Genomic DNA, 27,105 nt, shown 5'->3' on the forward strand with positions numbered 1-27,105 from the left:
CTGATGACTGTGAAGGCAAAGTCTTGGGAGAAGAAAGCTCCCATTCCGGGTTGGTATGCAGGCCACTGGACTCCTGTAGACATTTGAAGTCGTCCACGGAGTCGAGGATCTCCTCATGTTCCTGCAGGTATTCCTCTTCCTCCAGCAGTCTCTGCGCCTTCCTCCTAGAATGCTGCTTCGGGATCCCCTTGGTCCTGTTCCATACGAGGCCTTACAGAGGGCTGAGGTTGCGGTGCCGGAGACACTGGAGCCGGCACAGGCAAAGTCGCAGGAACCGGAGAAGACTCTCATGGAGCCGGAGAATTACTGGGTGCTGATGAATTCCCCGACAACGGAGTCTGGGCCGGAGTCACCTGAGGAGAAGGTGAAGGCGTCAGCGAGATAGTATCCTTCTCATGACGCTGCTTCATAGGAGAGGTCGATCTCTATGACCTGCCCTTCGAAGACCCCTGTCTTCTCTTTTTCTTATGCTTCCTCGACTTCGAAGCATGAGAGGTCGAGGACTTTGACCTCTTTTCTCTTTTTTGCAGTTGCCATGAAGGGCTTTGCCTCACGCTACTTCAATGCCTTCGGGTTCATCTTCCAACAGCATGAACACCCTTTGAGGTCAAGGTCCAAAGAGAGACACCATAGACAGTTGTCATGGGGATCTGTGATGGACATATGACCTCCACACTGCCTGCAGGACTTGGAACCTGGCCTCTTCGAAGTAGCCATTTCCAGTGCAACACGAAGAAAAGCTAGAAACAAAGTTATACCAAGTAAAATGGAGAGTCCTTGAAAAATAACGTTACGCATCGAAGGAGCGGAAAAAGGGAACTGCTGTCAGCACACCGACAAGGGCTTCTTATGGCTCCGGTGACGTCATACGGAGTCGCGAGCGGAGCCATGCTATTGTGTCGCCCTCGTCGATGTGGGAGAGCGAAGAAAATAATTTCTGTGGAATGCTGGCGCAGGGGTAATTCGAATGGTGAGGAATCCACAGGCAGATGTATCATCAGAAGTCCTGTAACTACTTGTCTTGCAATTTCTTTGTCAAGGCAGATAGCTCTGTTCCCAGGATCTTATAAGCTTTCCCTCAGGGAAAGGAGTTCCTAGCATCAAGAAGGACACCTGGTGAGGTCCTGGACCCATTTTATCCTGCTTGCTCAGCATGAAGCTACCTCCTTTTGCCGTCAAAGCAGCTTTCATGTTCCAGCAATTGTGTGGGTTCTGCTCTATGTGTGTTTGGGGTAAACATGGAACCAAAACGTTTACAGGCCATGATGTTGTCACATATAAATTCAGACATAACATTACATGCTTAACCAGATACGTGGTCTATATCATTGAATGTCAATGTAGTAAAATATATGTGGGCAGCACCATTAGACCCCTCAGAGAGAGACTAGCTGAGCACATGAGGGCTATTCAAAAAAGGGATCCCAAATACCCGGTTGCGTTGCATATTGCAGCTTGTCAACCACTTGAGGATGAAGTGAAGGTACGCTTCTTCGGAATAGATATAATCCCTCTAAACATTAGGGGGGGGCAACAGAGAACTTACACTGAGACGTAGGGAGGCTATGTGGATCATGCGTTTGCAATGCGTGGAACACAGGCTGAACTATGACCCAGAACTTCAATTCTTTCTGGGAAACTAAATACCCACCAATTTAAGTAGTCTATATATACATGAACAACATGTATGTTCGTCCTGAACATAGTTGTTCACACGTACTTAATCGTCTAGACTGAAATAAGAACTGTATGGGCAACTTTTTCTTGGGGAATGCGTAACATTCTGTCTTTAGTGGGAGCCACAATACCATATTATCATGAATGATTTGTGGTGCTGAACTTATGTTTTGAACTGTATGAACGATGTTACTTTACTCTATAACAGCCGTTGTTCAAATGTTAACGCACCTCGTGACTTTAATGTGTCAGACACCCAGCGGAACGCTTTACTTATTCGTTATGAAGATACATAGTGATTGCTATACTGTAGTTTAACATTTACCATTATGACACTGATTTTCATACTATAAATTACAGTAAATGCTTTCATCTGCATTGAGGATATCATGTCACCAGTCACGCCACGCTTTATTATTGTCACGTTTGGGGTGCATGAATCAGGAACCTACTCGTACGTAGCGAAACCTACCTGCATGTGTAATTTATCCACTTACTAGCACTTTTCGTGCAGGGCAAGGAGCGTCACTTTTGATATTTTTTTGATTGAGAATTTCTCGAAACTAGATAACGTACAAACATGAGTAGACCGACCATTACGAGAGTATTCTCTCATAATTTAAACAAATCGTGAATAATTACTCCATGTAAGTAGGCGAATCTGCCACTGCCTAATTCTACCCTGTTTTTTCCTGATAATCTTGATCGAGAATCCCTTAACACTAGGGTACGTATAAACATGATTTCAACGACCTTGACGAGAATATTCTCTCTTAATTGAAACAAATCAAGAGAAATTTACCCCATGAAAGGAGGCGGATCCGCCACTGCCTGATTCTACCCTATTTTCACTACCGACTGGTGACCACGTACTATTCCACACCTAACATGACGGACCACAGTAAACCAAGTGAATCTCGTGTCACATTCTAGTCGTCCTCACTCAGATACTACATAAGCACTTCCTGTTTCCGGTCACGTGTCCGTCCTTGGAACACGGCGACCGGGAACACACAGAGGAGGGATACCGAGCTACAGGTGAGACCACGGAACTCTGGTAACTGACCTTCACTCATGTATAGCCTTCTACCCTTTTAGACTTCTTACTCCCTCTTCTATTTTTGTTTTGTCATTGGTCTTTGTAGTTCGATAATCCACAGAGGGATTGAACTATGTACCAGGTCTAACTTTTAATTTTGGATTCCCTCCCGGTACAGTCAGACACACACACGTGTCTAGGTATGTACACTGCGGACTATTGAATGATTATACGTTGTACAAAGTGAACTAAATGTCACTGCCAATTCTATGTAACTCCCGCCTCAATCATATTCTAAAATCTCTTTTCCATGCAGTCTCATTTTGGTACTGACGAGCCACACTGGGCTTGAAAATGTATCCAAGCAGACCTACTTTTCGCTCCAAACCCGTAATAAGGGTTTTCTTCATTTAAATGGTATTGAACACTCAGCAGCGCATACACAGGGTAAGCCACACTTAGCAACACGCTACACGTTACCCTGCGATGACAACTACGTGCCCGCTTGTATTCTTCTCCCGTTTTTACCCTTTTGATACACAGATTCCTCCACCAACAATATTCACTTTTCGCATCGACCCATAGATGCTTGGGTCTATCTACCAGGTATTCCTCAAATGGGAACAATAGACGCATTTGATTTGCATGGGGTGTATGACCTTTTAATTATAGACCCACTCTGAGTACTGGATGACAGTGCACTCACCATTTTCATTGATTAATTGAACTAGGATACTTTTTCACCCTGATCCGTTTTAAGTGTGTGATCGTCGTGAGCATGAGAAAACCGGTTCACGCGATTCTTTCAAATAATATAAAAATTCTTTTACCTCACAAACACTATGCGTCACCTTCACGATATTGGAATGTGGATGTGCATGGTTTTATATTCACAGAGACGGACACTAGTCACATAAACAACCCGTGGATTGAAACTCACTTTCACAACCATGCACTTCTCTGTCACTGAACAGTGTACAAGATGTGTTAAAAGTGAAATGTACTATACACATGTTGTTTTTATTTCATCAGCCCTGAAGAGTCATGTTGACTCCACTTTTGAACACGACGAAACACGTGTCGGCTGAATGTGGATCCAATAAACGTCTTTTGAAAAGGAATAGAAACACAAAGATCTGCTTTTGTTTGCCACCCACTTGTTATTATTGTTTATTGCTTGATTTACACTGTAATGTGGTTGCAAGAGCATTGCTTCCTATATTTTGTGAAAGTCTTTTAGATTTTCGTTAGAACGGTTTAGGGCTTTCCCGTTCGCTCTTCACGCACCACGCCTTAGACACCTTTTCCCTACGGAGCGTAACGTAGACTCTAGGTAGAGCGCCCAATATATCTGAAGCTCTTTCAAAACCCTGCCAGCTGTTTTTTCAAGGTCCAAAGAGAGACACCATAGACAGTTGTCATGGGGATCTGTGATGGACATATGACCTCCACACTGCCTGCAGGACTTGGAACCTGGCCTCTTCGAAGTAGCCATTTCCAGTGCAACACGAAGAAAAGCTAGAAACAAAGTTATACCAAGTAAAATGGAGAGTCCTTGAAAAATAACGTTACGCATCGATGGAGCGGAAAAAGGGAACTGCCTGTAACTACTTGTCTTGCAATTTCTTTGTCAAGGCAGATAGCTCTGTTCCCAGGATCTTATAAGCTTTCCCTCAGGGAAAGGAGTTCCTAGCATCAAGAAGGACACCTGGTGAGGTCCTGGACCCATTTTATCCTGCTTGCTCAGCATGAAGCTACCTCCTTTTGCCGTCAAAGCAGCTTTCATGTTCCAGCAATTCAAAACAAAAGAGATAAACCTGCCCTCCGTCCTTCATCAGGAAGACTGGGATTCTTCTATAAAAGTTGAATGATGAATCATGGAATGCTTGAATTAATCTCTACACTCTACACTGATGATTGCCTGTGCTGCATACCAGCACAATCTTCTCCTTGTCACAATCTAGCTCCTCAATAGGAGAGTTGTTCAGCAAAAGTTCTTCTAGAGATCCAAAAGCTGTGATAGACAACATCCCCTAGAGAAACACTTTTGATGCCTCCATTTTATCATACAGTGACACATTCCCTGCTGCAGATAGGCACTTCACAACAAAATGTATCCCAGGGTCCCATGTGCTACATATATTCAAAAAATGAAGTTCTAAGCAACACAGAGATTTCTGTCCATCTCTTTCTCAACCTATCCCAGGCCATGCCAGTCCCCCAAAGGATTAGGGAAAAATCCCATCCTTCGGGACCAAATTAGCTAATGCCCCACACACATATTGACAGGTCTTCTTTGTTTGCGAGATTCATTTCCTTCAAAGCATGTTAGTGTGTTGAATACCTACTGACATACAGATGTTGCAGAAAAGGCTTTGTCTAGTCAGTCGATTTTCTCACTTTCAGATGACTGTTGCAGAGCTCAACTCACAGGGTTTTCTCCTAACATGAGTGGAGGACTTTTTTCTCTGCTGGCGCATTTTTGGCACTTGATGTTTAGGCAGCCTGTACTATTTGTGATCATTTTCCAGCTAACTTACAAAAATGACAAATATGTCATACAAATGCAAAATGGTTTCCATGTTTTATGGAAGTTGTTGTTTAGCCTGTGCCAACTGCCAGAGGTCCACTGAGGAAATAAAGCAAAGATGGATTGTATAGAGTGAGTATGTGTGAAAGAGAGAGAGAGAGAGAGAGAGAGAGAGAGAGAGAGAGAGAGAGAGAGAAAGAGGCAGGAAGAAATATAAATAGACTGGGTGGTGAAGGAAGAGCCCAGGAAAAGATGGCAAGAGGTAAGAGACAGACAGAACAATCAGTTCAGTGTGTTAAAAGATAGAAGGGCTGTGAAAGAAAGATTAACGGAGAGGAAAATGACAAGAAGAATAATAGAAAATATAATTAAGATGACTGGAAGAGGTAAGGTAGAGAAACAATGGGGAAAATTGGATGGATATTGAAAATGTGAATAGAGTTTTAAGACCAAGGATCTGATTCTAATGGTGGCATACACTATACTCTGAGTGCTAAATTCCAAATATGTCTGCAAACATCCAACTCCAGCTTCCAAAGCAGATTTTAGTTTAGATTTGTGTGCCTTTCGGTACCTACAAAACCATGTGCGAATTTGACATTTCTCAGATTAGTAAGTGGAAGTTGCAGCGTTATTTTATTTTCACATTTGTACTAATACGTTTTTAGGTCTCACCTAGCAAAAGCAGCGCATGCACTGCTCTCGCTATTGAAAGTACCTTTTGAAATCGATTTGCCGAGGGCTTGAATCCACGAGTCTGCATGGACAAACATGGCTGCCCTTGCCATTTGTCCATAGCAGACAGCATGCGCGCGCCCATGGGAGAGTGGACAGTCCGCTGCCATCTTGCAAAGCTTTCACTTCATAGCAACGAAAATGCGGCGTTGTGTATGCAGCTTGGTTTATATCGCTCAAATTGTTTCTTTAGTCCGCTCTCTGTTTCTTTGAGCACCCGGTTGGAAGTCGAAGCTGTACAACTACATTTGCGTCTTTACTCCTCTCATTTCCGCATTTCAACGTGCCATACATTATTTTGAAGCTGAGATCTCATGCCTGGAGAAGGGAGACTTGTATCTAGAGGACAGGAGCCCTCCAGTGCGGGAACGGAGATTTCTCACTGTTGCACAGAACACCTTCCGTTCAGGACAGGAGACCCTCGGCCGGGCCGGTGACTTCTCTGCGGGAAATAACCGCCCCCTCGATGGCACAGAAGACACCAGCCATTTGGATACCCTGTGCATGACGGGGCACTTTTCACAGGATAGGGGAGAACCACCGCTTTTTTGGATCAGAGACCACTCGTACGTCAAGAGACCACAAGGGATAGGAGATCTCATTCCTCTTCTGCTCAGGGGAGCACGCAGTGCAGGGAACCCCCTATCCCCATCACAGGTCAGGAGAACTCCGCCACAGGTGCGAGGAGTACCATGCCAGCAGGCCTGCCTGCACCTCCCTCCTCCTGGCCTTGACCCTGAAGGTCTGCTCCCTGGAGACTCCCACAGGTCAGTGCACGGGGCTTGCCTTTGGGGCCGGGGATGAGGGGTCGAGCAGCGGACTTTTTGATCTAGTGCTGTGCCTAGTAGAATTCACTGCACAGTTGTGCGTAGTAAACATCTTACAATCACTTTGTCCTGCCCCACTTACAAAGTGGTTGTCACCTGACCCTCTCACCATCCCCCTCAACCCCCCCACCCCAATCCCCACCCCACCACGAAGAGAGTTTTTGCTGTGAATTAGAAGCCAGTCTGGGGGGAGGGATGTCGGATGAGGGGAGAGACCTGCTGGGCTATTAAGTCCACCGTATTGTTATTGCACGTATTTACCACTAATATAGCACACAGTCTGACAGTAGTTTGGTTTTGCAGTGCTTTCGGATGTCAGGTGAGGACTTCCCAAAGAGGTCAGACTGGTACCATGGGGCACATATCCCTGTCTGTAACTCATTTCCTAGTTCCGGTGGACCACTGTGAACAGGACAAAGTTGCCCGGGAGCTGCGGCCGCCTAAAGTCAGTGTGGCGGCACGGATGGTCCATACTGTCACACGCACTGTTCCAACAAAGACAGCAGGTCCAGCGGTTCTGGGTCTGGATAATGATTCCTAAGAAATTAAAAGTTGAAGGAACTATGGTCGAAGATCTGGGCCGTGATAGCTTCACAATGTCAAGTAGGGTGCTATATGTAGGAGCCTATGTTCCTTCCTTTTGAACAAATAATTAATCAGCAAGGATAACTCATTATTATCTGAATGCTTTGGTGTCAAAAGACTATTATTCAATTTCGTGTTCATTCACCTCTTGATTAATCCATTTCACTCTTGATTTGATTTGTAAGTTTTTATTGAAAATAAGGAAGACAGCCGACACGTGTTTCGCCCTATGTGGCAGATGACGCCAGGGCTTTCTCAAGGCTGTACCAAATTTGAAATTCAATATGCAGTGTCGTGTGCAAAAGCAGCAAAAGGTAAAATGGCGTTTAAACTTTCTAATCAGCCATGCTAACATAGCAATGCGTGTAAACCAGGCCTAGGCCACACTACAGTAAAGTACTTTCTGATAGATTCTTTATGTGAACCCTTGAGAGGTGCGAGGCTGGATCCAGAACTCTCTTGCTTGGTGCAAGAATTCACTTAAGGAATCTGCGAGTAAAGGTTTTCATTTCCATGTCCAAAAGGTTCAATTTGTGCAAAGTTGCACAAAATGAACCTTTTGGTGAAGCTTTTCATACTACACTCAATAAGCACACTCCACTAATGGTTATCCACAATAATATGCACAATGGCTCTATAAGCATGACGAAACCGTAAGAAGGGTTGTGTAAAATCATGACCTCAACATCAAATCTGGTAAATATTGATGTTTTAAATATATGTATGCACATTTTTTTATGAAATCCACATTCATACAACTGCCCACGAGACACCAAAAATGGGGCCTTACCGTGGCAAATAGTTGCTGATTGCAGAAAAGAAGGCAATGAAAGGGACAGGGAAAAGGAAAAGTAAGAAATGGGAACTGGAAATGGGAGAAAGGGAAGAGTACGGAGGAATAAAGAAGGATGAGAATGTGGGTATAAAGCGAGGTGAAAGATGGGTTAAACACAAGTATGTGTTGAAGTCTGGCAGCAATGCTTGACTGAAGTAGTAAAGAAACAGTACTTTACCTTAATACCATCATCCCCCTGAACGCCGAGATGGCCTATATTGCCTGGCTCACCCTGAAACAGGAAAATTGGAAAATTAGCTTTCAATCATCTTAAATATCTACCAGTGATCAGAGAATATGGAACACATTCATGGTCCCTACTGTACACATAAAGAGACAGCCATGAGACAGCATTGAGCTGCTTCTGAGTTGATGCACATTACAGAACAAATTACCCACCATCTGACAATCCCAGATTAGCAGGCCAAAATGCCAGAAACACAGCAAAATCTGCAAGATTGGCATCTCTTTTGAAGCAGATGTACCCATGAACTGCTACAAAAAAGGTAAATTTCGCAGAACATTTTCGCAAATTTATTGGCTGAAACTCCACAGGCTTGGCGATATTTCTGAAGGTAATCCAATGCAATGGTCTTGAACACGCCAAGGAAATGCCTCTTTTTGTATGGTCACCCCAAATCTTTCTACTGATGCTGCTGTTTTTTTGACTCTGATAGTACATTGAGCTCTGCTAAGCAGACCTCAGTGCTAGTCCCTTGACCCTAAAAGCGTATGCCGAAAGGGCTATACCAAATTTGAAAAGACTAACTTACCTGTAAATCCCTAGTTAATGGTACCCTGGTACTGAGGGCATGTACGTTAAAGGGGTACCCCAGGGCTTGCAGTCGTGCACTGCAAGCCCGCCTTTACCATTGAAAGTAGTGGCACAGCAACCACTACTCCAGGGCATGTGTGTATGACACCCCTCTGGCAGGCCTTCCGAGCACTAAAGGCAGGGTGCAACATATGACACATGCAGAACATGTACTTTACATGTCCTGATAGTAAAACTTGCAAAACAACTGAATAATGTGGAAAGACTTGGTCTCCCAATTGGCGAGTACAGGGTTACATGCCGACCCCTCATCTGTGCTATTTCTAGAAAGATGTGACTAAAGAGGGCACTCCAGGGTATCAAACAACTCGTTACATTAAGCCCAACTTGTATTTCAAGTCGAAATAAAATAACTTGTTGCAGTGTGCAGCTTAAGCCAAGTTGCCATTTTGTTGCTTTTAAATCTCCAGTGCCTTCCCAGAGATGGAACCTGCTCCACAAGCAACTTTCTGCCCTCCTAGAGAGATGTGCTAACAACTCACAAGAAGGAGAACAATGAGAGATTGAAGGTTAGGGAGGTGTCATCTTCCTCCTGCAGGAAGCCACTTACTGTCTAAGCCCAAAAGGGCATGCTTTATAGATGAATCTGACTTTGAAGAGCAGATGTGGGACACCAGGGGGGAGGGCTGCCCCATTGTTGAGATAGACAGGCTTGCACGGGGAGCAGAGAAGGGAAAAGAGTTGCCAAACCGGTTTCCCCATGGGGCGTGTAGTCCTTAGGTAGCCACACTCCCACAGTGGGCTAGGAAAGTCTGTAGCCCATCTTGAAAGTGAGCAGAATGGTGCATCCTGGGATAGCCAGATGCCACGCTACACTAGAAGTGGTCACCTCGTGGGAGGGAACCTGTTAGTCCATTGGCTACCAACCACAGGCTGCCCTGAGGGCATTTTCTGAGCATAAGAGGGGCACTCCTAGCACCCAGACCTCAATTCTCGACTGACTTGGAAGACCTGACAGAAGAAGTTCCGCCATGCTGCACAGAGGGACCAGCAAAGAGACACTTCACCCACGAGGACTGCACCTTTTGCACCTGATGGCTAGCGAAGAGAGTGACTGTGCCTGCCATGTCCTACTCAAGGAGAAGACATATAAAGAGCCCAGTCAAGCCAAGAGAACCTCAAGTGCCAGCTGACTGGCCCCCTGTTCACAGCAGAGGGACACACCAGGTGAAGAAGACTGCTGTTGCATGTTGGTAGCCCAATGTCTTCAAGCTGCTACCACTATCTCCATGTAGCATTCAGAACCAAGATCCAATGCAGGTGGGAGAGAGAAAGAACTCAGGTTGCCCTGTTCAATCTCCAGGTAAGAAGGTGCATGCTCTGGCGGTGGAGGTATAGAACCTGCCCCTATGACTGCGAGAGGAGATCTACCCTCAGAGGGAGACAGAGCAGAGGGTGAGACGAGAGGTGAAGAAGATCTGTGTACCACACCCTTCTTGGCCAATCTGGTGAGATCAATTTGACTTGGGCTCGATCTTGGCGAATCTTCCTTAGAACCCAAGGAATCAAGGAAACGCGTAAAGAAGCCTGTGAGCCCCATTCCAACTGAAACGCGTCCCGCATTGCTCCACGCATCGGCTAATAGAGACTGCAGAACAACGGGCAGTGTGAGTTCTTGTGAGTAGCAAACAGGTCCAACCAAGGAAACCCCCACATCTTGAAGATGTGATGGACCACCTCCGAATGAAGCCTCCACTCGAGATCAGCAGAGAATTGCAGACTGAGACTGTCTGCACACACATTTAGCACTCCTGCTATATGATTTACCATCACACACATCTGACTGTCCTGACCCAAGGCCAGAGTCACAGAGCCTCTCTGCAGAGATGATTCGACCGTACTCCTCCCTGTTTGTTGATGTACCACATCGCAGTAATGTTGTCCTTCAGGACCTGAACCGACTGACCGCAAAGGGAGGGAAGAAAGGCCTTGAGAGCTAAACGTATCACCCGCAATTCTAAAAGATTGATATGAAGCAATCTTTCCTCTGGAGACCAAAGACCCTCGATCTCCATATCCCCCAAATGAGCACCCCACCCTAGAGTGGAGGCATCCGTTAATAATGTGGCCACCGATGGAGTAAGATGAAAGGGCTTTCCTTGTGACAGATTGCCCTCCACACTCTACCAAGACAGATCCGCAACAGTGTCTCTGGAGATTCTGACCTTCTCCCAGAGATCTCCATTGTGCTGATACCACTGCCTGCGGTGGCACCACTAGAGTGCCCTCATGTGCCAGCGTGCATGGTCGACCAACAGTATGCAGGAAGCAAAATGACCTAGCAGGCGTGGGACCTTCAGGACTGGAACAACCACTCCATTGTGAAACAAAGGACTGATCTCCTGAATGTCGAGAATCCTCAGTGGAGGCAGGAAAGCTCGACAGACAGTAGTATCCAGTACCGCCTCTATGAACAGGTTGCGCTGAGAGGGCACCAGGTGAGATTTGGGCACATTTATCGAAAAACCCAAGTCAAACTACAGCTTTGCTGTTACACGCAGATGATGAAGCACCATCTCTGGCGACATTGCTTTTAGTAGCCAGTCGTCCAGATAGGGCAAAACAGGAATCCCCAATCTCCTGAGATGAGCTGCCACCACTGCCATCACCTTTGTGAAGACTCGAGGTGCAGAAGTAAGACCAAACGGAAGGACTGCAAACTGGTAGGGCTGAGACCCTACAGTGAAACGGAGATACTTCCTGTGCGACTTCAGGATGGGGATATGAAAATACGCATCCTGCAAGTCGATCAACACCATCCAGTCCTCCTGTTGCAGAGCCTGAAGAACCTGAGCTAGGGTCAACATCTTGAATTTCTCGTGCTTGAGGTAAAAATTCAAGACCCTGAGGTCCAGGATAGGCCTTAACCTGCCGTACTTTTTGGGAATCAGGAAATACCAAGAGTAGCATCCCTGACCCCTTTCCTGCTCCGGGACCACCTCTCCTGACCCCTTTCCTGCTCCGGGACCACCTCTATCACACCTTTCTGCAATAAGGTAAGAACCTCCTGCTGTAGAAGAAACAAATGGTCCTCTGAACAACAGCCTTGGCAAGAAGGGTAAGGAGGAGGAAACTCCAGGAAGGAAAGGGCGCACCCATTTTCCACAAGATTCAAAACCCAAAGGTCTCTTGTGACAGATTTCCAATTCTATTCACCACCGGGCTGCCCCAGCCTGTCTCCTGGAATCTCCCAGCGCGGTGACAAAACAAAACGCAAATCAGAGGGCAGGGGCACAGCGGAGAGAAATACAATACAATACAATGATGCTAAGAGCGCAGTGACAAAACAAAACACAAATCAGAGGGCAGGGGCACAACGGAGGAAAATACAATACAATACAATGATGTTTAGAGCGCAGTGACAAATGAAGGAATTACCACGGGGAACAGCGCAGAGACAGAGTGAAATAAATTACAGCAGGAGCACAGCTGCGGGCAGCGGCGGCACTCGGCGGGATCGGGGCAGCCTGGGCTCACTCGCAGAGAGTGTGCGCGGTGCGTGGGGTGACCGGCCCGGAGGGTCAGAGGTCACTGCCCACCACTGCGTGCACTCTGCAGTATATCGCTCAGTGGGAGGGAGGAGCAGCTGGGAGGCGGGAGCGGGGCGGCGAATGGGAAGGGAGAGAGAAGGAAGGGGGCGGGGCCGCAGGGGGGCAGCGGCGGGGAGCGGGCGGGAAACGCGACCGGGGCTGGCCACACCAGAGGGGGAACAGAAAACGCAAATCAGAGGGCAGGGGCACAACGGAGAAAAATACAATACAATACAAATGGCTCTAAATGGTTGATGTGGAACTGTTTCTGTTGATTGTTCCACTGACCTTGTGTGGTATAATGCAAGAGATGGGCTCCCCATCCTGTGAGGGATGCATCTGTTGTGAGCACTATCTGTGGAACTGGACCTAGGAACGGCCTTCCCTTCGTCAAGTTTTTGGTGTTCCACCATTGCAGAGAGCGATATGTACGGCTGTCTACCAACACCAGGTCTGTAAGCTGACCTTGAGCCTGATTCCACTGTTGTGCTAGACATTCTTGTAGTGGGCGCATTTGCAGTCTTGTGTGAGGAACTATAAAGATGCAAGACGCCCTCATGCCTATTAGTGTCATGAACACTCTGGCTTGTAGAGAGTGCTGGCATTGAAAAAGGGAGAATAAGTTCTGAATACTTTGAATCCTGGCTTGACTGGGATACGCTAGAGCTACAGATGTGTTTATAGTAGCTCCTAGATATTGATGAACGTGCGAAGGCTCTAGGTGCGACTTGGTGTAGTTTATTGTAAACCCTAAGTTGTGCAGTGTTTGAATTGTTTGTTTTGTATGTTGTGCACACTGGTTGAACGATTTTGCTTTTATGAACCAGTCGTCGAGGTAGGGGAAGACATGTATTTGTTGTCTTCTGAGATGTGCTGCCACTACTGCTAAGCACTTTGTAAACACTTGTGGTGCTGTTGTGACCCCGAAAGGAAGGACTTTGAACTGATAGTGTTGCCCTTGTATGACAAACCTTAAATACTTCCTGTGCTGAGGATATATTGGAATGTGAAAGTAGGCATCCTTTAGGTCTAGTGTGTACAGAAAATCTCCCTGTTGTAGTAATGGGAGTACCTGTTGTAAAGTGATCATGTGAAAATTATCTGATTGTATGTAGTAGTTGAGGGGCCTGAGATCGAGAATTGGTCTTAATGTCCCGTCCTTTTTTGGAATTTGGAACTACAGGGAGTAAACTCCTGTTCCTTGTTCCTCTAACGGAACTACTTGAATTGCATCTTTTTGTAGAAGTGCTAGAACCTCCTGTTGAAGCAGAGTTATGTGTTCTGCAGAAATTGGACGCTGACTGGGTGGTATGTTTGGGGGGGGGTTGCTGTGAGTTCTAGGCAGTCGCCATGTTGGATAATTTGTCTTACCCACCTGTCTGTTGTGATGGAGTTCCAGACAGGTAGGAACTGTGAAAGTCTGCCCCCCACAGGAATGGAATGCTGTAGGGGAGGCAGAGGGAAGTCATTGTTTAGGATTGGAAGAGGAGCAGTTGTTGTTACTACCTCTACCTCTACCTCTTCCCTTGTTGTTATTGCCTCTGTATCCTCCTCTAAAATAGCCTTTATTAGAGGAGGTTTGTGTGTGTGTTTTAAAAGATGATGTTGTGTCTGCGCCAGTCTGCTTGGAGCCTCCTCCATAAGAGGAGCGGCGAAAAGAACCTCTAGTTTGGGTGGATTTTAATGCCCCCATAGACTTAGCGGTGTCTGTGTTTTTCTTCATCTTTTCTAATGTATTATCTACTTCCGGCCCGAACAATTGGTTTTGATTAAAGGGCTGGTTTAGGATGGTAGTTTGTACTTCTGGCTTAAAACCCGAAATGCGTAACCATGCGTGACGCCTGAGAATAACACTAGTGTTCACTGCTCTGGATGCTGTGTCAGCTACATCTAGTGCGCATTTAATTGAGGCATTAGATATTAATTTGCCTTCCTGTAAAAGTTCTGCTGCCAGATCTTTGTGTTGATCTGGCAGGTGTTCTATTAAATTTTCTAGTTGATCGTAATGAGCCCTGTTGTAGCGAGAGAGTAAAGCCTGTGTATTTGCTATGCGCCATATGTTTGTTGCTTGTGCAGCAATTTGTTTCCCTGACGCATCAATAAACTTGGACTCTTTTCAGGCGGGGGTGTGTCCCCAGAAGTTTGAGAATTGGCCCTTTTGCGTGCATTTGACACTACCAAGGAGGCTAATGACAGATGACCTTTAATGTATACTGGATCAGCTGGTGCTGGCCTATACTTTTTCTCTATTCTAGGATTTAGCACCCTACACCGTACTGGATCTTTAAAAATCTCAGGAGCATGTTTAATGACTCCCTTGATCATTGGTAATATTTGGGTAGACCTTTGTGACTGTTCGAAAGTGTCTAACAAAAAGTCCTCCTCAATGGCATCAGAGTGCATAGGAACCCCATGGTAAAGTGCAGCTCTGTTTAATAAATGATTAAACCAAATACTATCCTCTGTAGGGGAAGGCTTTGTTGGGTAGTATTGAGGATCAGGGATGTCTGGTGCATTATTTGGTGCAAAATTATATGTATCATCATCCTTGGGATATTCTGTGTTGATATCCTCATCTAAAGGGTATGTATGTGGCTCTGAAACATCATCCCCCCCACCTAAATCATACTCCTCGTCAGTGTGGTGTGATGATGCAGGAGATTGAATAGGAGAAGTTATAGGTTCCACATACGGAGTAATAGGAGAGGAAGAAGGTGAAGGAGAGGAAGGGTGCATTGGAGAAGTTGCACAGTCCTTTTTGGCAGGAACCACAGGTGTAAGTGGTGTGTCTGATGGTCTCTTTTTATAAGGAATTGCTTCCACATGTCCAGTTTTTGGATTAATATGGACCTTTTTCTGTCTAGGATCTGGTCTAAACAGTTCTCCCTCTTCTATAATCTTCTTCGGCGTTGATTTTTTCGGAGCCGATAGAGGTTGTCTAGTGTTTGCCTTAGGAGGAGTAACTGAGTCTCTTGGCAATGTTTTCGGTGCTGTAGGTTGTTTAGTCTTATCTGGGGTCTTTGGTACACATATTTGAGGTTTTGGCGTGGAGACAGGTTTTGCTGGGCCTGTGGCGCTGGAAACTGGCTTTCCCTCTTTGTTTTTTGAACCGGAAGGTTTCGGAGTCGAAGCTTTCGGGTCTGGTACAGGTCTTGGGTTCGGCACCGATGGTACGGGTGCCGAAGTGTCCTTGTCTTTGGGCACCGAAGGGTGTTTTGTTTTCGGTGCCGACGAGTCCTTTTGTGTCGAAGGATGTTTCGGTGCCAATGGAGAAGGTGTAACTGACACGAGGCACCGGAAGGCGTATTCTCTTTCCTCGGAGCCGGGCCAGAAGGCGAGGCGTTAGAGGGTAAATTTCGGTCTCGACTGGGCCCCATGGGCGGAGTGCTGACTGTTGCCTTTTGTTTGGGTAATGTCTGTCGTGCAGGGGCAGATGTACTCATGGGTTGTCGAGATGGAATCGAATCGTCCGAATCCTCTGCCCCGATATAATCTGGAGATCAGGCAAGTCCTCCTCTGCGCCGAGTGGAGCCTCGTCCTCGGAGACGTCTTCTTCCACGATCTCCTCCTCAAAGATGGCCTCCGTTGCTGGTGCTGATCTCCTCATCTCGTGTCGACGGGCCCTCTGATCCCGGATGGTCTTCTTCGATCGGAAGGAGGCACAGGCTGTGCAGGTCGACTTTCTGTAAAGAACTCCAATGCAGAGTCTCCCTCATCTCAGAAGAGAGATGTGCAATCAAATAACATATCCATGTAAGACACTTTGACATCACCCCAGAAGCTGTGGATCTCATTCTCATCCATACATGGTGCTGAAGTACCACGTTGGTACAGACTGCCCTGCATAAGCAGTCAGTAGTATCCAGTCCAGAAAGGATCACATACTTTGCTGCATTAAGGCCATCCCGGATGATCTACGTAAACTAGAGCAAAAAGTCTTCCACAAGTGTCAGTAAAATCTTCCTAACCATACCCACAATGCATGTGAATATGTGCCTGGGAAGCAGCTATCTCTGACCATGCGAAGGGCTAGACTGGAAGAAGATAACATTTGTTTTTCGAATGCCTTCCTATGGTTGGATTGTCTGTCAGGAGTCGACGGAGAAAAGGAACAGGCATTGAGCCTGCTCGTAGAGACCTTGACAACCAAGCTTTTTATTGTAGGATGCTGGGACAGCAACAAAGGGTCTCCTCGTGAAGGCCTCTGGCTTCTGGACACTTGCTATTTACTGGAAGACCAGAGCAAGTTTGGCCCAGGTGCCAATTAATGTGTCAGTGATTGCTTCCTTAAGGAAGAAGCAGCTCACAAAATGTGATGATTTGGGCCCAGTCTTAGCACATCATTCTCAGAAATTGAGGAATCAAGGGTAAGGACATAATGCGTAGTCCAACTGAAAGTTCCACCTCAACTGAAGTGCGTCTCCAAAGGCTCCATCTAATGGACACTAGAGCATGTAGAACTGCTAGCATTAAGAATTTTCCAAAGAGGCGCACAAGTCCACCTGATAAGTGCCACACAGAGCAAAGATTGCAAGGGCTACCACTGGCAGAAAGAGATCTGCAAGATAACACCGACTCAGACTGTTGGCTCTGACATTCAGAGACTCTGACAGGTGACTGGCTGTCAACCAGACCTTTGACCCTGTGACCCAGGACCACAGCTTCAATGCCTCATGACAACAATGTTGAGACCTTCCTCAGTGGTACTGCCCATCAGGATTTGGATAGACCAACAGAGAATGGAGGGGAGGAAGGTCCTAAACACCAGCCAAATTGCCTGCAGCTCTACCAGGTTGACATGGATCACCCATTACTCCAAAGGCCTCTGATTTCCAGATCCTCCAGACAGGCTCTAGACACTAGGGTGGAGGCACCAGTCACCACCATGGCCACAGCTGAGGGGAGTCAGAAGGACATTCCTTGGAGAAGGTGCACCTATTTTGCCACTAGGCCACATCCATCACAGCGCACCAGGAGACCGCAATATTGTCCGAGGGATCTCCCCTATATGGGAACCACTGCATATAGAGGAACCACTGCAAAGCCTTCATATGCCAACATGCATGTGTGACCAAAAGACACAGAAAGCCAGCAGACCTAGCAGGATTAAGGCCATGAGGACTGGAACTTGCATGCCTTTCAAGCATGAAGGTACCATCTCCTGAAAGTCTTGGATCATCTCTCAAGGAGGGAAGGCATGGAGAAAAGCAAAGTCCAGAACCAACCATATGAACAGGAGATGTTGGCAGGGCTCCAGGAGCGATTTGGGTTTTTTGATTGAAAAGATGGGCTTGTCAGTCTTGCCTATGGCTCTGCCCCTATACCAAGTGGGCAAAGGATTTTGGAGCTGTTCTAATTGCACTACCGCTGGCGGAAGCTGAAGCCTCTTGAGAAATCTATAAGCAGCAAAATAATCTGTAGTCATTAGGCTGTTGGTGGTGAAGGCCTACAGATCTATCTGTAGCTCTTCTAGACTTAAATCTCTGTGGGTCTGAATCTGTTGTATCTCAAACAAGAGAGTATAATCAAAAACAAATGTCCATGGGAGTGGCTCACAGATCTGTTTGAAAATCCAAACATATGAAGCCATATAGATTGAAGGTATTGAATTTGAATTTAAAAACATTTATATAGCGCTCTTCTACCATGCGGTTTCTTGGCTATAGCTATCAGAGTTGAAGAGCTTGTGGATCATTTGAACTCTAGATAGGGCTTTTCATGTCAGTGGGCCTCTTCTTCCCAGAGTATTTGGATTTCTCGTCTTCAGTTGTGTTCTGGCACTGAGTTGGACCACGGGGTCCTGAAGAGGAATCAGGGGTGTTAACTTTGGCACTAGCAGAGTCAAGGATGGTTGGGGAAGTGTCATCAGCAGCCTCGGGGTGAAGCCAGCCAAGGCACTGATGGAGGTGCTGCCATGCATCTCTGAGCCCACATAAAGAAAGGGTGGGACCAGTGGCAGGCACCGAAGGTGACTCGAAACAGTGCCAGACCCGGTACAAAGGGCATGAACCTAGGGATACCATTTGACCCCAAGGAAATAAAGTGAACCAGAGGGTGAGGCACCCTAGAAACTTTGCTCAACATTTTGCTGGGCAATGTTGCTGGACCAGACCCTACAACTGGAAAGTACAGTTAGTTTGGTAATGGTGACAGGGCCTATCCAGGAGGGGGTGGGAAGGGCTGGGGGTTGGAGAGGTGAGTTTGATTTTTAGCTCATGGGGCAGCAGTGGAAAAGAGCTCCACAATCACTCACTCCAGCTCCAAGGCTAAGATTCCTCTGGGAATCAGAGGGTACATAGGTAACTTACCTTTTAACAAATGTATTGTTTTTTTTCTTTTGCAAAAGGGGTGGGAAGGAGGTGACCACGAGCAGGCCAGGGAGTGGCATCAGCCTCTTTTTTGTTGTGGGCACATGGCATGAATAGGTTTGCCTTCAGTTCCTTTATTGCGTAAGATTTTATGCTGAAGCATGACTCACACGATTTGGAGCCATGGCCCAACCCCAAGCACCAGATACAGATTATGTGCGTGTCCATGATGGACATCTGTCCAATGCAGCCCCTACAAGGTTTGAAGTATAAACCCTGTAGGAAAGCATCCCTAACACTGCACTTCTGTTTTAGATTTCTGTGAAGACAAGGGAAAGCTTTCCGTGTGAGTGAGCTCAAACCACTTTAAAGGCACGGAAAAAAGGAACTGACATTGTTGCACTAGAGAGGGTGCTATATGGCTTTGGTGACATCATTGATCATAACTTCCAGCATTAATATAAAGTCAGTGTCCCCTATCAGCATCGTAGAGCTTTAAAGTTTCTGGATCAAGTTTGATGCCTGTGATTATTCAACAGGTGAGGAATCTGCTGTTAGAAGAATCCATCAGAAAATCTAGTTCACCAGGAGCTGGTTTATGAAGTTTGGCCACCTACGTATTCACAGGTGGACAAGACAAGACTTTGATGATGTAGCCATCAAAGTATCTGTGAGGGCATTGTTAAAAGGAAGCAAAGCTAAGTAGCTGGCCCAGGCTGTAAGTTCTCTGTAAGGAAGTTTTGTTCTCAATGGAGGGTATCTATATTTCTAATGGCTTAGCTGTGGGACTACCACCAAAAACCAGGCACCTTATTCCACTAGAGGCCCAATTAGTGAGTCAAGCTCTGTCTCTGTCAAGTCCAACAGAATTCAGTAAATCAATTTTAAAGGCATCATCAGTATAGTGAGGGGGGCACAATGTTCCAATAAACATTATCTTGGGGTGCCTTCTGCTCTGGCACAGGATCAGAGTTAGAACCATAAAAATATTGAAGTCTCTGCTGCAGGGTTGACTTCAGTGCAGTGCAACCGGTGACGCTTCACCTGACACCGCGCTCGGGGAGCACTGTGTTTAGAAATATCTGATGGGTTTGAAAGCACCCACTGGAGAGTTCCTTGTACGTCCAGCAGTTTTCAGTTAACAATAAAACTTTCAATAGAACTCTGGTAGCAGTCGGGTTCATCTTAAAGTGGTGCATAGGGTTCTTATGGCTGTTGAAAAGATTGTGAACCCTGCAGATTACAGAAATGTATTTTATGCAGAAAGCTCAGTGGGTTACTCCTTTTGTCACAGAGAACCTTTGATTACTTGCAGTTGTTCATAAGTTACAATCCTAATACAGCACAGTAAGCTATGACTTGTCATCATTCAAACTGCATAGTATAGGCTAGAAAGGCATATCTCCCTCCCCCTACAAGTCTTTCAGTACTGTAATGTAGACAAAAAAGGTTTGTTTGGGAAGAAAGAAATAATTATTAGTAAAGCGAACCCCAACCACTATGTTACGTTTTAAATCGGACATCTGTACTTCTCCAGACCATTCACTCTTAAAACATAATGTCTACCAGTACAGATGGCTATGACTCCTCCACCTTATAATCCTCATTATTTTCTTTATTATTTTATGTAACATTTCCTACACACTGATTGCACTGATTAGTTGTTTGTGTATAATGTGTGTGTGATGCAAAGTACTCTGTCACCCTACACTGGTATCAGTAGCACTATAAAACAAAAGAAATACATGTGAGAGAGGATATGGATAGATAACAGGCCCTGTTTGCAGAGGCACAGGGTTAAAGTCAAGTAGCTGCACTTTTGTAATTTTGTATAGTGACATCAGTATGGCTTGAGCTGCAGTTGGTCCAGGGGCTGACATTGGAATTGGCAGTGAGTCCTCTTCGGGTAACAGTGACTTCAGTATCAGCACCAGTATAGCAGGGACCACTGTGAATAATGGGTCCCAAGGAGGCAGATGGCACGAGGGATGGACATGCTAGCAGTAACCAGATTGTGGAATGCTACAGTTCCATGCTAACTGAACCTGTGGTAGATGTGGCAGGAAGCACACAGAAAAGCTGTAGCATCGTCGTCTCCTTCCAGGTCTTGATTTGCGGCAGGGTTGAAAACAGCCAGGGAAATACAAGATGAGTCAAGACCAGCTGAGGAATTGGTTCCAGGACTGGACACCTCAAAGGGGTTATGACTGGCATTGTGCCCTGAGCCCAAACATCTAAGGCACACCTTGCATTGGTCTGTGACCAACATCTGCTTCCTGCAGTCATGGCATGGCGTGAAGCCTGTTGTTTTTGATAGGGACATTGTTCTCTTGGCAAACTGGTGAAATTGTTTATAAGTCACTCGAAAAGTGTGCAGGGATGGCACTTCTATGTGGCTGAGCTTTGACACTTGTTGGGTGGTGTAGAGTCACAGTGGAGCCACGCAGGACTACTGTTTCAGATCCAGTCCGATCCCTGAGTAGTATGTATTCTCTGTGTTTAGAAGTATCCAGCAGAACACTGATATTAAAATTGAGCATGGTGGACAGATCATTGCTTGGGGGTAGAGAAGAACAATAGTTACTTACCTGTAATCTGTGGTTCTCCAGTATTGGTGTCTTTTATAGATTCACATGCCTGAATCATTCCCTGTCATTGGAGTGGGAGTCCCACGGTAAATGAAAAAAGCAATTATGCACATAAAAACCAAAAACGCTTGGTAATAACCAACCAGGAAGTAAAGTAACCCTGAGCTACAGGAGCAAAAACTTCCACACTCATGTCTATCCTAGTCAATTTGTATAGACCAAACTGCAGTCAATCGGGCGACAGCACCCACCAGAATGTTCTCCTCAGAGGCTCAGGCTCTCAGATTTTCTCGCACAGGAGTGAAGCCAACATAATCGCCTGAGGAGCCTCTGAGGGGAGGTGCGCGGGTGCATGTGAATCTATGAAAGACACCAATGATGGAGAACCACAGATTACAGGTAAGTAACTATTGTTCTTCTCCAGTATTGGGGTGTCTTTCATAGAGTCACATGCCTGAATCCGAGTAGATAGCAGTACAAAACATAATGCTCATTAGACGCTCCTTGTATCACAGTATATATATGCATGCTTGGCAAAAGAGAATAACATGTAAGAATAAGCGTCTAAAAAGAGAATAGTGGAGGAGGGAGAACATAGGCGCACCTTAGTTGAAAAGATTGTGAAGAACTGCTCGTCCCACTGAAGTATCTGCATCACTTGCAGCATCCGAACAGTAATGTTTGGTGAACGTACCAAGTTGCCGCTCTGCAAATCTGATGGAGAGGCGCAGCGTAGAGAGCGGTAGAAGAGGAGACAGCTCTTGTAGAATGTGCTCTTGGCAAAGACTGTAGTGACCTTGTGCTTGCTGATGACACAGACTAATCGCGGAGGACATCCAACGGGCTATAGTCTGTTTGGATATGGTATATCCCTGACGTAGCCTTCCATATGCTACAAATAATTGATCTGTTTTCCGCATTGTTGCAGTTCGTTGGAGATAGAACTTTAGACATCTCCTGATGTCTAGAGAATGCAAGGCTTTTTCTGCCGATGTTTGCGGATTTGGAAAAAATTTCTTTAGAATTACTGGCTCATTAAAATGAAAGTTAGAGGGAACCTTAGCCATGTAACTTGGATTGGTACGAAGCACTACTGAATTTGAAATGAATTGTAAGAAAGGAGACTTGATCGTGAACACCTGAATGTCAGGGACCATTTTTGCTGACGTCAGTGCTAAAAGTAGAGAAACCTTCCATGAAAGGAACTTGAGATATACTTTATGAATAAGTTCAAAGGGGTGACGCATGAGCTGAGCGAGCACCACATTTAAATACCAGGATGGAGGTGGATGTTGAATAGGAGGAAACATTCGGTATAGTCCATTTTACAAAATTGTTGAATTATTCTAGCAGAACAAAGAGAGGGAGAGCCATCTTGACGGGCTCTGGAAATGGCTGCCAAAAACACCTTCAGTGTGGAATGAGATAAACCCGATCTAGCCAAATGAAGAAAGAACGGCAAGATCTGTTCTGGTTTAGCATGAATTGGATGTAAATTGGCAGAGTGACACCAGGTACAGAACCTTTTCCATTTGAGCTTGTATGTCTTAATCGTGGCAGGTGCTCTAGCATTGGCTAAAACCTCTTGACAGTCTGCAGGGATATCTAAATGGGCAAACTCAATGTGTTGAGGAGCCAAGCTGCTAATTTCAAGGAGGCTGGGTCCGGGTGACAAATTTGACCCCCTTGCATGGTCAAAAGATTTGGTATTGGTGGAAACGAAATGGGATCGCACTATGAGAGGAGGAGAAGCTCGGTGAACCAATATTGGCGAGGCCATCTGGGGGCAATGAGAATGAGGCGACACAGCTGTCTCTTCATTTTTCTAGTGACTCTGGGAACCAACGGAATCAGAGGAAAGGCATATGCATATATCTGAGACCAGTTCATCGAAAGCGCATCCCCGTATGAGTCCTTGTGGGGAAGCCAGCTTGCAAAGTGTGGGCATTTGCGGTTTTGAATTGTTGCAAACAAGTCCAGGTCGGGGTGACCCCACTCCCGGAAGACTCAGTGTCGGTTGATGGATCTCACATTCGTGATTGGATATTGCAGATCTGTTGAGACAATCCATTAGTACATTGGACATCCCAGGAACATGAACCACTGAAAGACTGATCTTCTTATCCAGAGCCCAATCCCAAATCTCCTGGGCTTGCTGAGAGAGAAGGACCGATTTTGTACCACCCTGCTTGTTTAAGTAATGCATACTTGTTGTATTGTCTGTCCGAATTAGAACCGCGGACCCCTTGATGACTGTTCAAAAGGACTTTAAGGCCAGAAAAATGGCTCGCTGCTCTAGCAGATTTATGTGCCACTTCCTTTGTTGCACATTCCACTTTCCATTGACAATCATTCCTTGAAGGTGTGCACTCCATCCTTCGAGGCAAGCATCCGTGGTGATGGTAAACCTTGGCACTTCCATCAGGAATGTACATCCCTCTTGCAAATTTTTCCTTTGAATCCACCAGTGAAAGACTTCTCTCATACGAGGAGTTATGCTGATCCTGTCGTCGAACAACCCCGAAACCTGCAACCATTGGAGTCTGAGTTCCTCTTGTAAAGGCCTCATTCGGAGACAACAGGTGGTTATCAGAGGGATGCAGGATAAGATCATCCTTAGGAAAGATTTGAACATCCGAACTGAAACGTACTCTTTTTGTTGCAGTAGGAGAGCCATCTTGCAGATCTTGAGCTGTCTTTCTTTTGAGACAAAAGCCTGAGTGAGTTGAGTGTCTGGGGCCCGATTCACAGAACTAACTTAAGACAAGATCCTAAACTTAATACTTTTGGTATTCACAGAAGTTAGGATTTTGTCTTAAGTTTGTCTTAAGACGGACTTAAGACAGACTTCAGTTAGGATTTTATCTTAAGTCTGTCTTAAGACAAACTTAAGACACAATCCTAACTTCTGTGAATACCAAAAGTAGTATGTTTAGGATTTTGTCTTAAGTTAGTTCTGTGAATCGGGCCCCTAGTGTGGCTCCCAAGAATGACTTTCTTTGAGACGTTAGATGGGGTTTTTCGAGATTGATTGAGAGACCCAGAGACCCAGAGACTGGAATAGTGACAGGCATCTTTGAACATGCGCTCTTGCTGTTCCTAAAGAACTAGCCTTGATAAGGCAATCGTCCAAGTATGGAAAAATTTGAATGCCTTTCAAGCAAAGATATGCTGCCACTGGAGCTAATATCTTTATGAAATCACTGGGCGCTGAACGAAGTCCAAATGGGAGAACTTTGAATTGAAAATCCCTGCCAGCCACTCTGAATCTTAAGAACTTTCTGTGCCTGGGAAGGATTGGTACATGAAAATAAGCATCCTTCAGGTCGAGGGTGGCCTTGTGATTCCCTTCCAAGAGAAACTGGAGGATTTCTTGAAGCGTTAACATCCGGAAGGATCATTTTTTGAGGTATTTGTTGAGGGCACCCAGGTCGAGGATGGGGCGCCATTCTACTGACTTCTTGCATATGAGGAAGAACCTCGAATAGAACCCCGTTCCCTTTTGCAATTGAGGAACTTTTTCGATTGCTCCTTTCCGAATCATTACATTTATTTGGGAGAACAGCTCTTTGAGATGATCTGGTGGTGGACCTTTGGGAGGAGAATGTGGAGGGGTTTTGATGAATTCTAAAGTGTGGCCCCTGGCCACTACATCCAGGACCCACCTGTCCGTAGTAATTTTGGACCAATTCGAGAAGAAACAGGATATTGTTCCTCCAACTTTGGACCTGGGAATGGGCAGAGATGATGGCAGGTGGTACGTCTCATTGTTTCCTGGAGGAATCTCGTTCCCGGTATTTAAGACTTCCTTTTTGCTTGCAAGTAATCGTTACCCCGCTGTCCGTATGTTTGCTGTTTGTAAGGTTGATACCTCTGGTTACCTTGCGAGGATTGGTACGAGCGTTGCTGAGAGTAGCCCCCTCTATAGGAAAAGGATCCACGTCCTTTGGCACCATGAAAGGACGACGTACGAAACTGCAGGCTTCCCAGTGACCTTGCAGTTTCCGTGTCCTTCTTTATGGCCTGCAGGGCCTCATCAATATGCTGGCCAAAGAGAAACTCCCCATCATATGGCATATCGATGATCTTAGCCTGGACCTCCTGGCGAAAGGATGTTGACTTCAGCCAACCCTGCCTTTTCAGCACTGCTGCTCCCGCCAACTGCCTAAAGCCTGTGGATGCCACATCTACTGCTGCATCGATCATTTCTGCAGAAGTACACTCCCCTTCGTGTAATATTCTTCTGGCTTCTGATCTTTCAGGCTCTGGAAGCTTTTCAACATATGGTGAGATAGCTGACCATATTTGTCTATGGTATCTCCCTAATATTGCTATGGAGTTTGCAGCACGAACAGTAGTTGCAGCTATAGTTGAGACTTTTTTTCCAATGGAGTCCAAACAACTGCCATCCCTGTCTGGTGGAGCGGTAACCTGTGTAGAGGGGTTTCTGGCCCGTCTCGGAGCCGACTGAATTCGTCTTTGATTGCCCTATAAGGCATGCAGGCGAGGTGAGAGGTGCCTTATACTTCTTGTCTACGCGGGACAAGACTGCAGGGAGAGAATTTGGTGTTGACATGATTTTTAGTCCCTCTTTCCAGATGAAGTCTATTATTGGAATTGTTTTCACTTGCCTCTGCGGTTGGTCTTTAAAATCATACAGGAAACAGTCATCCTGTTTCGTTTCCATGGAAATTAGAAACCTCTTTGTTGCTTTTTCCATTATGAGATGGAATCCTCCAATATCTACAGGCAGAGAGTCCGCAGCAGGTGGAGCAGAAGGTGATGGAGTTTGTGTTTGATAGTCATTCCACTCCGACAGTACAGACTTATCATCAACTTCTCCTTCCTCCCTGTCTTCATCAGTGGTGACAGCCTCCTGAGTATGGTGGGATGGCGTCGGAGAAGGTGGAATTGTAGCTCGTATTTCGGGTGCTGTTATTGGAGAAGATTGTCTTGGAGGTCTAAACGCCACTACAGAGGCTTGAGGCATGGGTGTTGAAGGGAGCGACTCTGCCGATTCAGATGGAGGGAACCAGCGATAGTAGTCGTCCAACATATACTGCAAGTTGTTTAGGAGAGCTAACGGCATCTGTGTCGTTGGCAACGTGACAGGAGCCTGACCTGTAGGCTCAAGGAACTGCTCTTTTTCCTGATCCTTGTCCTGATATTTTATAAGCAGCTCAGATGGACTCCTAGCTGCGCTGAACCTCTCATCCACATCTGATTACTCTTCATCCTCTTCAGAGTCCAATAGCTGTTCAGGCAACTTCAGCGGGGAGAGAGCCACTAGGGAAGAGCCCCGTCTTTCCAATAAAGAAGCTGCCGTAGACTGCGAGGCAAAGGAGACTGCAGACGGTGCAGCAGACCAAACTTGTAGTTCCTTACAAGATGAAAGAAGAGGCGTCGAAGATAGAACCTTCTTTCATCGTCGACGGAGTTGGTGTATAGACAGTGAACTTCATCGACGAGGCAATCATCATCAACAATGTTTTCGATGACGAGGCAGTCTTCGTCGACGATGCAGCCGTTGACGACGATGTAATTCTCGTCGACGGTGAAGTCGTCGATGGCAAGGTGACCTTTGTCGATGAGGAATCCGTCGACGGGGTGGCTTTC

At 46.0% G+C, this 27,105-nt stretch overlaps 1 protein-coding gene across 1 annotated transcript in view; it reads right to left on the reverse strand.

Annotated features, from left to right (window-relative positions):
* The window catches only part of LOC147710433 (collagen alpha-1(II) chain-like), a 218,560-nt gene that overhangs the window by 146,163 nt on the left and 45,292 nt on the right, over positions 1-27,105 (reverse strand). The window contains exon 3 of the mRNA XM_086920000.1: positions 8,407-8,460. The gene's annotated coding sequence lies outside the window, so the exon portion shown is untranslated. The remainder of the gene's footprint in view (positions 1-8,406; positions 8,461-27,105) is intronic.

The sequence above is a fragment of the Lissotriton vulgaris genome, chromosome 5 (genome assembly GCF_964263255.1).
Source record: "Lissotriton vulgaris chromosome 5, aLisVul1.2, whole genome shotgun sequence".
Taxonomy (NCBI): Eukaryota; Metazoa; Chordata; class Amphibia; order Caudata; family Salamandridae; genus Lissotriton; species Lissotriton vulgaris.